This window comes from Asparagus officinalis, chromosome 6 (assembly GCF_001876935.1).
Source record: "Asparagus officinalis chromosome 6, Aspof.V1, whole genome shotgun sequence".
Classification (NCBI taxonomy): domain Eukaryota; kingdom Viridiplantae; phylum Streptophyta; class Magnoliopsida; order Asparagales; family Asparagaceae; genus Asparagus; species Asparagus officinalis.
The window spans coordinates 46,972,978-46,986,144 of record NC_033799.1 but is presented as its reverse complement, the minus strand read 5'-3'; the positions used below and the strand labels follow the sequence as shown (position 1 = coordinate 46,986,144).

The 13,167-nt window shown below is 40.0% G+C and overlaps 1 protein-coding gene and 1 long non-coding RNA gene across 2 annotated transcripts in view; both read left to right on the top strand.

Annotated features, from left to right (window-relative positions):
- Window positions 1–13,167, top strand: part of LOC109846134 — a 53,336-nt gene that overhangs the window by 10,694 nt on the left and 29,475 nt on the right. The gene's annotated exons all lie outside the window — the stretch shown is intronic.
- On the top strand, window positions 60–1,973 carry LOC109844372. The gene is made up of 2 exons (XR_002248006.1): window positions 60–697; window positions 1,482–1,973. It is a non-coding gene; the product is annotated as an uncharacterized LOC109844372 (long non-coding RNA).

The window sequence follows — 13,167 nt, the reverse complement described above, 5'->3', positions numbered from 1 at the left end:
TATATATATATATATAGAGGAAACTGTAGGTGAGCTGCCAGTTCACCATCTCTGTGCGCTGTAGGGGTTTTATTGCAAAAAACGTCGCTTTATGACCGTGAAATTTATGCCCGTGACCTCTCTCTCTCCCCCCCAAATCTCAACTCGTGACTTCAAAATTTTCCCCAAATCCCCAAATCCGCTTTCTCCTCCGACGACATCAGCCCTCCTCCGACGACATCAGCCCTCCTCCGGCGAGACTCGTTGCCGCCGTTCCCCAAATCCGCTCACGAGATCTCGAGCCTTCGCCTGCAACAGAGCCGTCGCTTCCCCATATCCGCTCACGAGTTCTCGAGCACTCCTCCAACGACATCAGCTCACAAATCTCGAGCCTTCGAAGGAGGAGGTCGACGAGATCATCCTTCTGAGCCGCCGCTTTCTCGAACGTCGTGCTGCTGATCTCGCCATCATCACTCTCGTCGTCATCCTCCCTCGGACTCGTCCTCATCCTCCCTCGGTCTCGTCGTCATCACTCTCGTCGTCGTGCTGCTGATCTCGTCGTCGTGCTGCTGATCTCGTCGTCGAACTGGTGCTGATCTCGCCATCGAGCTGATCTCGTCGTTGATCTGGTGCTGATCTCGTCGTCCTGAGCCAGAGTTCGTGAGCCAGATCCGCTCATCCTCCTCCGTCCTCCTCCCTCTGAGCTATCCTCTCTCAGGTGAAGTCCCATCCCAATAAAAACCCAATAATAATTCCTGTTAGTTGGATTGAGTTAGTTGTTTGATAACAAGGTCTTTCTCTTATGAAACCTGGTCTTTCTCTTATCGAAGACCAGATCTCTTATCTGCCAGTATTCTTCACATTGATCTGCTTATTTTAATTATTTGATGGATTATGTAGTGGTTTTGGATTGAGTTAGTGGTTAGATAACTAGGTTCATAAATTCATTGGTGGTTACTGAAGTATTACGAGGACTATGTCAGTTGTTTTTTTGTTCCTATAATGTCATTCTCAGATATTAGTTTCTGGCGAAGTTTATCTTTGATATATGTTTCCTGAAATGTTCATTATCATGTCACATTCTTCAAATACAAAATTATTATTATTTTATTAATATCAGAGTCCTTGTAATAGTTTCCACTACGAAATATTGCTAAGAAGAGTGAAAATTTTTGAATTGAGAGGAGAGAGACGTGCTATTATCAAAGAGAAGATTCAGTGGTGAAGAGAGAGCAAGAGGACCGAGAATAATGATTCTGGCTGATCAAAATTTACGTTATATGATAGTTAAAGTTGGTAACTTTTGAAAGGGGCCAAGTTTTGACTTTGTTCTACTGGGTATGCTGTGACTTGCTGTGAGAAAAGTGAAATGTTCGCTTCGTTAGTCATTGATCACGGTTAGAATTCCAAGCAAGAAAAAGGGACAGACCCTTGTAGTTTAATTTTTTTTGCCAATTATTATTTTTCAATTGCGATGAATATGCAAACTTTTGTGTCTGTAGCCGTGAATCATGGAGTCATCTTCAAGCAATCGTCATGGACTGTTGTGCCATTGTGGAAGGAGGGTTATACTCTCTAGATCTGGAACTAAGACGAACCATGGTCGATTGTTTTTGGGATGCGCTAATTGGAAAGTGAGTAATTGTGGATTCTTCAAATGAGTATCTGATGAAGAGGAGATTGAAGGTTCAAAGACAGGGCTTGTTCAAACAAAGCTGTCGAGCGTGAGGCCGCAAGTTCAAGAGCCGTGTCAAGTGTAGAATTGCGGGAAAAGAGAAAGATTGAGATTGATATTATGGATTTGTTAAAGCTTGTTGTATTTGCTCTTTTATTTGGTATTTTTCTTGGATTTGTATTTGGTATTTTTATTGGATTTGTGCTAAGTAGAGTGTAAGAATGTATTATCCTTCTTTGTGGAAGTGTATGTTGATGAGAACTTCTGGTGTTCTGGTTTTGTATCTTCAGACAAATTAGAATAGTAATTTGTTTTATAATCGCAAAGTCTGGACTCGTTCAGGTGAGACCATTTTGATGGTTTTTGTTGTTTGCTGGCGAAATTGATGTTTGGTTTTGTCCTACTTGATGCAGTTTAAAGTTGAAATTTTGGTTGATGTGGAAGTAAGATTGAATAGTGGGGCTGAAACCATGTATCTTTTTCATGGGGAGACTGTCAAATGTCCGATGTTCAACCAAACCATGTATTTGGTCAGTTGTTTACTATCAATATTTGTAGTTAGAACACAGGTTCTTTCAAGCATGAGGATCTTAGTGAAGGAATGATCATGTAGCATTTTGTTTCCGATTGAAGCCATTCCCAGGATTTTGCAGATGCTAAACGTCCTGGGAGCTTATTGAGAGCCCAGCCTTCTAGTTTTGACATGATCGAGGCACTGGAATCTCAAGTATGCTTCAAGTCCCAGCATCACACATTCTCACCCTTAATGATATGGGGGTATGGTATAACTTCATTATACCATACGATGCTTTTGCTTTCAAACTTATTATGACTGGAATTGGATTACATCTCAAATATTCACAGCTTTGGCCATAATCAGCCTTGTGATTAATTTCACAACAACAAAAAAAAAAAACGGTCAGTCCCTTACAAAATATTATTGCTTCTGCTTTTCACAGAACAACTTCCAAATGCTTCTAAAACCCTGCTGAAACACCAGGATTGAGCTGCAAATCATATAAGCTCAAATCACAAGAAACAGATGCAACCAAAGTAGCTGAATAATCATTACAAGATAGCTGCATATAAGCTCAAATCACATTACAAGATAGCTGCATAAAAGAGAATTGAGCTACAACCAAAGTAGCTGAATATAAGCCACAGCAAAGCTACAAGCATCAAACAGAGTTACATCATGAGTTACAACATCAAACAGAGTTTCATCAAAGACAGACTTAACCTCCAAAGTTACAACCAAAGTAGCTGAATATAAGCTCAAATCACATTACAAGATAGCTGCATAAAAGAGAATGCTCAACTTGTGTTCCAACCAGCCACCATTGATGCTATATATTCACTCGGATTTTACAAGATAGCTGCATAAAAGAGAAGAAATTTTAATCATTACCGAGAATTGAGCGCATTAAACTATATTCAGCCCTTCACATATGTGTAAACATATGCTGCAAATCATTACCTCAAAAATATTGAGCCCTTCATTACCGAGAAAATTTTAATCATTACCGAGAATTGAGCTGTAAATCAAATTACAAAATAATCATTACCGAGAATTTAATCAAACAGAAAAAGTTTCATGAAAAAATATTAATTGTACCTTGGCAAGTTGACTTTACAGCTAGTTCTATAATGCCCGAGTTCACGACATCTGCTACATATACGTTTCTTCCTTTCTTTCTTTTCTTGTGCTTGTTCTAAACCTGATTGGATTCTAGTAGCATTGTGTGGACGACCTTTAGTCCTTGCAGGTCTATCAGGATCACGAACTGTAATATGAGGAATGTGTTCCATTGTATGTGAGATGGGTGCGGAAATTTGAGGAATATCCATCATTTGATCTTGAGTTTCTCCAATTTCATCTTCCAGTGATTCTATGAAATTTGTTAGCACATCATCTAGTTTTTGCATCTTCTCTTCTGAAGCAAATGCAAGCTCGAGCACATTATTGAATTTTGCTCTTAAAGCCCAAGATTTCAATAAATTAATCTTCTCTTCACAGCGTGTGATGTTTCTTCCAAATATAATATTACCAACCCCAATGTTACGATGTCGAGCATGTATAGTCCAACGGTGTAGGATGTAATGGTCGGGTAATGAATCCATCTGCATAGCTATCATTAGCGACAATATATGTCTACATACAACACCATTAGTTTCAAACAAAGCACAACTGCAACAGAACTGGATATGACTAGATTGTTCATAAGTAACCACCTCCCATTTTTCTCTATCTGTAAACTTACAGATCTTGTATTCAACAATGTCCCCATCTTTTTTCAATTCTTCACAAAACTCTGTACCAAATCCTTTGAATTCAGTTTGGAATACATCAAACATATTGCGTGTATACATTTCACCAGCTTGGACCTCAATCGGATGTCCAAGGAGCATGACAGGCTTTGTGTTAAGACTCTTAAAATCTTCATGGGCTTCACTTAAGCGACGATGAGTTACTGATTTTACATATTGTGTCACAAACTCGTGTAATTGAGTTTGTGAGTTAACATACCCATCAAAAAATGCATTAACACTTTCACTCCTTTGGCTCGATCTCATTCCAGCAAAAAAAATGTCCTTCAGATAACATGACACCCAGTGTTCTCGACATTTGTAAACTGTTTGTAACCATCCCTCCCCTTCTTCATTTATATCAAACTTCTCCTTCATCTCAAGCCAATATTCTTCACATTGTTCAATTGAAGCACTATTATACCACAAGCCCCAATACCTTTGAAACTGTTCACCATAACGAGACCCCAAAGTAGGCAAATGATCCATAATGTGCTTTTGCATGTGCCAATAGCAATAACGGTGTCTTGTCGTTGGAAACACTGAGTGAATAGCATTACACATTGCTCTATCCTGATCTGTTAAAATAGCACCTGGTTCAATGCCATGCATGCATTTCAGTCATTCTTGAAATAACCACACAAAGGTATCTTCCTGTTCACCGGCTAATAATGCACAACCAAGTAAAGTAGACTGCCTGTGGTGATTTACACCAGTAAATGGAGCAAATGGAAGACTGAACTTATTAGTTCTGTATGTCACATCAAAGACAATAACATCACTGAATTGCAAATAAGATGCTCTTGATCTTCCATCAGCCCAAAAAACTCCTCATTTTTCCACTATTGTCTGCTTCTATTGCAAAATAAAATTCTGGATCATTCGCTGTCATACTCTGAAAATGTCGAATGATAGATATGCATTCATGACCAATATTGTTGACTCTTTGGGTTCTGATATGATCAATGCATTATTGTGGTGTCACTATTTCACCTTCTCTTCCATTAGTTGCATTGATGACGCGAGAAATAGTGGAAGGAGGCATACCTTCTTCTCGCAGACTATCAATAAGTTTTTTACATCTTTGAGTTTTATGAAATTGTTGATGTGATCTATGCATTTTTGCTTTGTCTGGACTACTCAACACATGATTTATATGTTCTTCAACAAACCCCGTGACCTCCCACGATTTGTCCTTCATTAATTTAACTCGCATCATTGCCTTACATCCCACTCGGGTCTCTCGCCGAAGAGAGATCTCTATCTTGTCTCTATTAGATTTATAGCCCTCCTTATCACAAACAAACTTTCTGTCTACCACTTCTCTAGTTTTGCGAGAGTAATTTACCGTGCTCTTCCTTATTCCAAAACCCATCAACAATGCATAAGAGTTATAATAATTATAAGCTTCTTCATAACTATTAAACTTCATTCCAAGTAGTGGTTTAGGATGATTTACAGTATTGGCCGCAATTTCACTTCCAATAACACTTGATTCTCCCATTCCGAACTCTACAGTAGTTGAATTCTCTGACTCCATTCCGAACTCCTAAAGAAGAAAATAAATTCAATAAAAACAAACTTAGTATTTCTATTGTGGTTAGAAATACAAACTTAGCTTATTAATTCATTGGGGAAAAATAGTTGCAAAACCCCACTTTGCATTCAAAGTCTATCTTATTAATTTGTTGTTTTCACGCAAAAATTTGATTAACTTTCACACAGATAATTTTTCATTAGCAAATTCACTGTTATAGACTATAAATATAAACCAAGATCAAAATCTATTTGTAGCAGAAATTTGATTAACTTAGCTAATTCACTGTTATAGACTATAAATTCTCGTGGGGTTATTATCCAAATCATTACTTAACTTCATATAATTATTTGTAGCAGAAATTTGATTAACTATGATGACGAACTTGTTGTAAACAACTAACAGAAATTTGATTAACTATGAACCAAGAACAAAAATCTATTGTAGCAGAAATTTGATTAACTATGATAACGGACTTGTTATCAAACAACTAACTCAATCCAACTAACATGAATTATTATTGGGTTTTTATTGGGATGGGATTTCACCTGAGAGAGGATAGCTCGGAGGGAGGAGGACGGAGAAGGATGAGCGGATCCGGCTCACGAACTCTGGCTTAGGACGACGAGATCAGCACCAGATCGACGGCGAGATCAGCACCAGATCGACGGCGAGATCAGCAGCTCGACGGCGAGATCAGCAGCACGACGACGAGACCGAGGGAGGATGAGTCCGAGTCCGAGGGAGGATGACGACGAGAGTGATGACGGCGAGATCAGCAGCACGACGTTCGAGAAAACGACGGCTCAGAGGGCTGATCTAGTTGGAGGAGGATGCACAGATTTGGGGAAATGTGAGAGATTGAGAGGAGGGCTGATCTCGTCGGAGGAGAAAGCGGCGGCTCAGAGAGATGAGCGGATTTGGGGAGAGATTGAGAGGAAATGTGAGAGAGATGAGCGGATTTGGGGAAATTTTTGAAATATATAAATATATACACATTTTTGTCTTTCACTTAAAAAAAACAACAAAAATTCGGCCCATATTCACTAGCCCATAAGAAAGAAAAAAAAGAAAAAAGAAATTGAAGAAAATTCGTATTTGGGCCGGCTGGCCCAAACGCCAGAAATTTGGGCATCGATGTTGGCATCGATGCCCATCATCTATGCCCGTATCGATGCTAACATCGATGCGCTGGCTATTGGAATAAAAACCCTTCAACTTCCTTCTCTTTCATTCCATCTCCCCAAAACCCGATTTACCCCTTTCTAAAACCCTAATTTCACCCATCAAACTTATACGGAATCTAGACCACTTGGAGGGATTTTTCTTCAATTTCTTGGGCTTCTTCCTCATCTCCCCAAGGTATATTTTCTAACTTGATCTTGTAATTTTATTTTTTTTAATTTTTGAATGAATACATGGATGATCTAGTGGATGAATCATGAATAGTTTTGGATTATTATCATAGTTTGGTGTTGATTCATGATAAAAATTGATCAATTTGACAAATTAAGGGTATAATTGGGGATTTTGTCCAAAATCCGAAAATTTAGGGGGTTTATACAAAATCTAAAAATTTCTTAGGGGGTTTTGTGCAAAAACACAAAAATTTGAACTTGGAATTCAATTGAGGATATCTTGTACAAAAATCTAAAAAAAAAAATTGGGAATAGTTTGTGTAAAAATCGAAAATTTCAAAAACAAGGTGTTTTATGCAAATCCAAAATTTCTTGGGGGTTTCATGAAAAATACGAAATTGGACTTTGGGATGTTTTGTGCCAAACCGAAAACTTTTAGACATTCAACTTGGGTATTTTACCAATAAATTCCAATTAAAATTTGAATTTGGGATGTTTTGTGCAAATTTCGAAAATTCAAACATTCGCAGTTCAACTTATGAAATATGAGTAATTGGTCAAATAAAAGTTAAAATTGGGTACTTCTCACATTCGAAAATTTGTATTGGATAATTGAGAATGTTTTATTCAACATTTATAAGGTTTAGCTTATAATTGTCATATCAACATGTATGCTTCACTGATCAAGTTATCAAAATTTTGATATTTTTCGTTCTAAAAGAATAATTTTGAGGATTTTTTTTGTCAAAACGAAATTTTGATAACTTGAAATTAACTCATATTGAACAATTTATAGCTAATTTTTTTAAAAAAAACTTGGGATTTTTTTATTAAAATGTTTTTTTTCTTTGTAGATGCCCCCGAGAAAGAAATCCCGAGCAAGTTTATCATCCTCTCAAGATCCTTTTAATACCGATATAGATAGACCCATAATTTTGGCTAGAATTGTGAGTCTTAATCTTCATTTTGAGAGGTTTTCAGATGAGTGCTTTACAGACATCAATCCACAATCACCATGTTAACTGCAGTAGGTCTTAGGAGCATGATGACTAAACCCCTAGAGAAAGCAAACATTTCATTAGTCCATGAGTTCTATTATGGATGGGAAATTGATCCAGATAGAGAATTTTTAGCTTTTTCTATAGTGAGGGGTGTTAGGGTTGTTTTCGATCTTTCCACTATCTGTGCTACCCTTGATCTTGCAGAACCACCCACTGATGTACCAGATTACTTCCACTTAGCCTCCACATTATAGCCTGGTACATCAGAATACAATAACATGTCTACAACCTTGTGTGGGAGGATCTTTACATCTAATTTCGGTTCAGGAAATCTCAAACCAAAATACAGATTACTTAATCTTTTCCTGCACTTTGATTTGAAACCCACCACTGCATATTCTGTCATTACCCCCCACGACATTCTCCTTCTTTTTTGGATAGCCACTGGTCAGCGGTTTGATGTAGCAAAAATTATATTTGTATGGATGCACTCATCAGTGGAGAGTGTGTTGGATTGGGTCAAGACACAGTCTGCATCATGAACTCAGATTTACCCCTATTTCATCACTAGACTCTGCCATAGATTTTATGCTCCAGTATTTGCAGAGGATAGGTTAGAAGCAGGGAAGGGGTTACTAAATGATCAGACTGTGAGGAGGAGCATTTCAGGGCGAGATCAGTCCGGTCCTTCAGGTAGAGAGCCTCCTCATCACCAGTCAGATACACATGACCCCATTCGAGAGAAGATGGATAGGATGCGGAGTCGTATGGAAAGGATGCAGATTCAGATGCACAGGATGCAGCGTCAGATGCACGAGATGCATTGTCAGATAGGCTACTCAACCGAGACATTGGCATATTTGGCGAGAGGATGACAGAGAGAACATGGAAATACATATGGACTTCCACCTGAGCTTCATAGTTTTATCACACCATTTCAGCCAGATGATTTCCCAGGAGAGGATGAAGCGGGACCGAGTTCAGCAGCTGTCGCTGATGATGTGGATGACGATCTATCAGGAGATGAGCAGTGAGGGATGTTCTTTTTATTTTACCCAGTCTTTGATTTTTATTTCGACATGTACTTATTAAACTGTGATATTTTGGATATTATTGTCAGTATTTGCCTTGAGGACACTGCAAAATCTGAGTATGGGGGTGTAAGCTAGTTAGCTTTTTGTTTATATTTTCCTAGCTAGTATTTTGTTTCAGTAATATTTTTTTAGCATTTATTTTTTGTTAGTTTTAAGTAAACAAAACTTGCCAATTAATAGAGTTAAGTAATAATTGATCTAATTGATAGATTTTTAAATATTCTAATTCCTAGTTAGTGATATACTCAAGTTTACCTTTTATGATAACTCCAAATAAATTTCTTAAGAAATAATTTTTTAAAGTAGTATACTTTACTTAAGCCTTAATTTAGACTTTTAATTAAAAATAATGAAATTTTTGCATGCTTAACTTAGCGTTGAAAATATTTTTCAGGTTATCTTGATTTACACATTTTTTTTCAGACTATATATATAGTTACACACATATATATTAAGAAAACTAGGGAAAAATGTTTTAAGGCCCCAAAAAAAAGATCCGGTTGTGACTAGGACCCCTGTATTTTTTTTTGTGTGATCAAGCCCCTAATACCCAACTCAATAATGTTTCAGCCCCTTTTTCATTTCCCAGACAACTCTGAGAGCACAGTTCGTCTCTAAAGACGAAATTACCCTTGTAACTGTTCGCCCCCAAATCTGCCCTCCCTCTTTCTCTCGCTCGCGCTCTTTTCTCTGTAGACCCACAAATATCCCCAAAACTCGAACCTCCTTCAGCTTGCGAACCCAATTTGAAAACCCTAGTTTGACTCTAGCGGCCAGGAAATCCACAAGGAAAATGCCGAAGAAAATTATAAGAGAAATGGCTAAGAACCCTAAACGACGCAAGGGTGAAGTAGACCAGATTCAAACGGAAGCGGACGTTCGTCACCGGCGTCGGTCGGCACGACTTGCGCAGGAGGAACTACCAAATTTATCCCCCTCCACCTCCGCCTTGATATCTCACGCCAGCGATTCTGTTCCGCCATCCTCTGATGATGAGGAGAGTAACGAGGCGATGGAAACCCTATTGAGTAAGCTAAGCGTCCCATGCAAGTTCGTTTCGAGTCTCATTCACAAAGAAGATCAGTTTTAGTTTCATTCAAGACCAAAAAGTAGTATATTGATTATTACTCAACGGAGACTTACACAAGATAAAAACAAGAATGGAGTTTCAACTATTGTCCGAAGGAATCTTATCCAGGATTAAGTTCGGATATTGACAAAAAAAAACTAAGAACCTCGGTTGTCATTCTCCAAGGCCAACAGAAGTGCTATTTTCGTCCAAAATTACGAATCAAAGGATCAATTGCTATCTAAAACTGAAAGGAAACAAATTTCGGCCAAGAACAGTCCAAGAATTCGGCTATCAACAAAATCCCAGTTTTTTTTGCCCAAATTCGAAGAACTAGGTTTTCAATTATTGAATCAAAGCTTGAGGAACTAATTAAAATCAAAGCAAGGAAATCAAAGTCATGGAAGAATACTTACCCAGGTTTTGAAGCTTGAAGAGGAGAAGAAGCCCACCGATGCTCAGGTCCAAATCAAAATCGCCGAAACCCTAGATTGAAATTTTCTCCTTTGCTCGAATCCAAGTGGGAAGAAGAGGAGCTGATGGGTTTTAAGGAGAGGAACTTTGATTTGTTAAGAACTCTTGAGGAAGAAGAGCTCTCAAAGAACAGGAACTCAAGGGAAGAAACCGCAGTGGGGAAGAAGAGAACTGGGACCGGAGTTTTGGAGAGGAAGAAAGGGATTTTTTTTATCCCATGCCCCTCCCGACCCGCGTTTTGCAGGTCGGACACAGTCCGACCCGCGTGCTCGCGGGTCGGATTGATCCGACCCGCGATCACGCGGGTCGGATTCATCTGACCCGCGTGAATGCGGGTCAGACTCTTATTGGCGCCTGTTTTCGCCCGTTTTTCGAATGTTCGAAGTTCAATTTCATCTCCCGGATAATTTCGCGGCATTTTCACTCATATTTGGAACGCTCAGATTTCAATTTCATCTCCCGGATAATTTGGCGGCGTTTTCACTCAGATTTGGAATTTTCGGAGTTCAATTCCGTCTCCCAAATAATTTCGAGATATTTTCGTCTATTTTCAGAATATTCGAGACCCAATTTTATATTTTGGGTGATTTTGTGACTTTTCGCCTATTTTCGGAATATTCGGGACCCGATTTTATATTTTGAGTGATTTCGCGATATTTTCGCCCACTATTGGAATATTAGAAATCCAAACTCCAACGGGTACATGAGTCTAAACTGTTTCCCATTTTGACAGGAAGTTCCTAGAGAATGTTACAGATAATAATTCTTAAGGATAATTTGGCAACCTCCAACGGGTACATGAGGTTAAACTGATTCCCAAAACTCCCAGGAGTACACGAGTATAAACTGGTTCTCCTCAGGTTAATGCGAAACCCTAGGGTCAACGCCGGTCAACGCGTAGCCTTAGGTCAACGCCGGTCAACGCGTTGCGATAAAAGTCAACGCCGATCGATTCAAAACCCTAAGGTCAACACATCAACAAAAATCTATTCACCAAATTCGGTTCAAGGCTTCGATAACGGTCGGATGATAAACGCAGTACCGGGAAAATCTTAGCTATTCGATAAAACACAGAATATGCTAAGATATGGAGAAGTCAAGAATCGAAATCATTTGTAGGTCCTTTAACACCGATTGAAGGTGGGGATCCATCATATCCAAAGCATTTCAGACTCCTCTATAAAAGAATGAGGCTGAAACACTTTGGAGGGGGTATCTGTAGGCGTCTAAAATTGCCTATGAGAGCCCGCACGAAACTCGAAGCAATGAATAGGCGAGTCAAGAAAATTCGCCAATCAGTCAGCGCACGTCAAATCATCTCGTGCACGTCGGTTAGCTCGTGCGCGCCGGTCAACGCGCGCACGTCAATCAGCCCGCGCGCATCGATCAGCACGCGTATATTAACCAACGCGCGTTCGACGATCGGTCTTGCGACGAAGCATACAAGTCAACAAATCGGTCAAACACGCGAAAAGAGAAAATCTCAGAAGAAATTGAACATAAAAGAATGAGTCGGCAAAACTGCGCGAGCGCAGGACGGAATAAACCGACCCGCGCAAGCGCGGGACGGATCAATCTGACCTGCACAAGTGCAGGTCGGATCAATCCGACCTACACAAGTGCAGGTCGGATCTGATCCGACCCGCAGAAGTGCAGGTCGGATCTGATCCGACCCGCGCAAGCGCAGGTCGGACTGATCCGACCCGCGCAAGCGCAGGTCGGACTGATCCGACCCGCGCAAGCGCAGGTCGGACTGATCCGACCCGCGCAAGCGCAGTACGGAACCCGAAATGCGTTTTGACGGTTTTGATGCTGTATTTTGCAGGATTTATCTGTTCCAGGGGTTTCTATCTGACTTGATATCATCCCCAAACGTGGTTAGGCTGTTGTTAACTGAAGATAGAGCCAAATCATTTGTTCTCATCCAAATAACCGCTTCCGAAGCCCTATAAATACAAGCCTAGGGCCTCCTTTTAGCAGGGGCGATTGATTATCAAGAGGACGAAGTGCTGCCGGATTGAGGAGTCAAAGGAGCACGAATTTCAGCGAGGATTGACAGATCTTGGCGAGTTCTTCGGCATAAAGAAGGAGAGTTCGAGAGATCCGAAGCCCGTTTCCTCCCGTCCCTTGAGATTAGGCTTGGTCTTAATCTCGAGAAGAGCCCTGATTTCGCTTGGTCGATTTCAGCGCTTCAAATCAAATACTTCCTCGGCGAAGGCGAAGCTCTGCCGAATTTTCCATCAACCGGATCCAGATCTAAGGCGGTCCACGGATAAACCCCGGCACAGGCAAAGATCCCACGCAAACAGAAGACCGATAAAGATCTCTGCGTTTGTTTGACGAGAATTGTAAACTTTTGTTCTCATTGTGTAAAAGTCTTATAAAAAGACAATCTTTTTTGTTTTTATTATAACGATTGAAGTTGTAATGAATACCGCAATGAATACATCAATTTTCGACGCAAACAGCCTCCAGTTCCAGTGTCGACTTCTCGTAGCACCAAAGTCGGGTAAACCGTTCTTGATTAGCACCAAAGTCGGGTAAACCGTTCTTGATTAGCACCAAAGTCGGGTAAATCGTTCTTGATTAGCACCAAAGTCGGGAGCGACGTCGACGACCTCCACGACAGCTTCTCTCCCTTTGGCAGCCGCCTCCGCCGCCGCCGCGTCCACC